The sequence below is a fragment of the Macaca nemestrina genome, chromosome 2, assembly GCF_043159975.1.
Source record: "Macaca nemestrina isolate mMacNem1 chromosome 2, mMacNem.hap1, whole genome shotgun sequence".
Lineage (NCBI taxonomy): Eukaryota > Metazoa > Chordata > Mammalia > Primates > Cercopithecidae > Macaca > Macaca nemestrina.
Window position 1 is genome coordinate 99,234,389 of NC_092126.1, and position 2,600 is coordinate 99,236,988.

The window sequence follows — 2,600 nt, forward strand, 5'->3', positions numbered from 1 at the left end:
GCTGGAGGAGGGAGCTTAGAAGAGACTGTGTTCTTCCAAAGAGGGGGCGATCTGGGAAGAAAACATGTTCCTATACTCAGAGTGATGGAGGCAATTTTCATCTCTGTGCCAGTCAACATAGACTTCCATTTCTCGTGGTGTCAATATCAGGAGAAGAGAAGGTGACGTTTGGTGTTATGAACTCCATGGTGTGAGGAAAGGGGTGGCGAAGGGAGGGGTGGTGTTTAATGATTCAAAGGCGGGCAGATGTGCACTTGGGGTATGGATAAGAAAGCTTTCCTCTTGATGTGTAGGAAGTCAGGTAGGTGCCCATTTAGCTCCACCATGCACAGGCTGGGAATCTATCAGGCCTTGGTTTCTAGTTGTTGCTTCTCCCTTAGGGCGTGCTTAAAATGGGAAACTCATTTTGTTCATTGACTGAGACAGGCTGAATATTCTGGCACCTGCTGTCACTCATTTTTGCCTGCTTTTCTTTTGTTTGGCAGAATCACTGAGCTGGTAGACCTTTGCAAGCAAACTCACCACCCACCTTGCCCACCATCTTGTCCGGAACATGTGCAGTCAGCCCACCCTGATCCCAGCAGCTAAGCACAGAGCAACCTGCTTTCCATACATTTTGCCTATTGAAAATTATCTCTCACCCTGCGTAAATGAGCCAAAGCTTTTCAACCAGGCTTCCCAGATGTTCTCTCGGGGGTTGACACACTTCCAGATCAGTCCTGCCCTAGTGGAGGGGGGTATCTGAACATCACAGCAGCCTACCCCCTCCCTGAGTCTAGCTTCCTAGTCTTCACATGATTCGGTAATAACTATAACTGTCCTTTAGCTGAACAGATAAATCTACAGACATCATGTTCTATTGTTTTACCTGTTCAAAATAATGTGCCCAGCCACTCTGTAACTACTAATGCTTTAAACAGTCTTTTTATTTCAGAATTAAGAACATGCATTTTTCAGGTGAATTTCTTTCTCTTTTTCTTTCTTTTTTTTTTTTTTTTGAGACGGAGTTTTGCTCTCAGGCTGGAGTGCAGTGGCACGATCTCGGCTCACTGCAACCTCCGCCTCCCGGGTTCAAGGGATTCTCCTGCCTCAGCCTCCTGAGTAGCTGGGATTACAGATGCGCGCCACCACGCCTGGCTAATTTTTTTGTGTTTTTTTCAGTAGAGACGGGGTTTCGCTGTATTGGGGACAGGTTGGTCTCGAACTCCTGATCTCAAGTGATCCGCCTGCCTTGGCCTCCCAAAGTGCTGGGATTACAGGCGTGAGCCACCGCGCCCTGCCTTTCAGGTGAATTTCTAACTCATCCAAGTGTTTTGCATTTTCTCTTTGGCGTCATTAGTGCTTACAGCACTTTCCAATTTAGTGTCTTTTGAGAATTTAGTTCATGGGCTGTTTGCTTTCCTGTTTCCAGAAGAATCAGAAATGTTTCAAATACAGCTAAGACCATCTTTGGTTCCACCCAACACTTTCTCCTCATGAGTGATGGTAAATGTCCTGATGAATTTCTGCTTGGGAACAACTGGACTCAGTCAGCTGAGAAATATCAGAGCTCATATGCACACCACCTTGAAGCCTTCCTTCAGCAATGTGGATGATACACACAACCTTCAACACTTCAGAGAGAATCCTCCGTGATGATGTCGGCTCAAGTATTTTGGTATGAGATGTCATGATAACTTACTTATAACAAATTCAGCCAGAAAAAGATGAAACAGGGCAAAATGTTAACAACAGTTAAATCTAAGTGATGGGCACATGGTTGCTCATTATACTCATGGCTGCAATTTTTTTGTATGTTTGAGCATTTTCATCATAAAAAGAATTTATTCCCAGATGTTCTAATTTCAGGAGGCATATTTAACCTGTGGGGGCTTTGGGAGGCTGACAGGCAGCAGATGAGAGGCAGGAATTGCTTAGTTCTCCTAGGTCTATTATCATTACCTTAATGTCTGCTAGTAGCAGAGTACGACAATAGCAAACCCCAAACAGCAATTCCGTGACACCCTCTGTTATTAACACCTTCCATGCAAGTACGGTTCTCTGAGTTAAAAGGTGTAGTTCTCAATCCCTTTACCTCAAGGATGTTGGGGAGAGAGGAAATATTCACCAGGAAAACTTTTCTTTTCTTGAAGATCATGCCATTTTCTGGTAACCAATTGGTACCAGTTTTCTTAAAAAAATAAAAAACACAGAACAATTTCATTCATTACTTTGAAAGTACTGTTGTTTAGTCCCTCAACAGAAAATGCAAACTTTCTGGAATCTTCTTCCGGATTGCCAGTTATATTGCAGGGTTTTAAAATTCATTTCAATTTCTATTTTTAGGGTACAAATACATTATTATTTTTATTATTCCTCACCTTGTAATTCCTCTTAAGATTTCATTTTAAAAAGATTTTTGCTTTTTGGAGAGTTAAAAATGCTCAATTTTTTTTTGCATTACTCTAGGCAGTATATTTTTTTTTGTAAAAGTGTTTTTTAATCTTGGCAAAATAATAAAATTATATTTCACAATTTGCACAGAATCTGACTAAAGGGCAGAGGCATATTACCCTCAGAGTTTAGAATAAAGCCAGATTTTTCAGGCCCAGTTCCACTGT

General features: G+C 41.9%; 1 long non-coding RNA gene across 1 annotated transcript; it reads left to right on the plus strand.

Moving 5' to 3' along the window:
* Window positions 1-212: 212 nt before the first annotated feature.
* LOC139361935 (uncharacterized) lies at window positions 213-1,832 on the plus strand. Its single transcript, XR_011619955.1, has 2 exons — window positions 213-1,287; window positions 1,412-1,832. It is a non-coding gene; the product is annotated as an uncharacterized lncRNA (long non-coding RNA).
* Window positions 1,833-2,600: the final 768 nt, after the last annotated feature.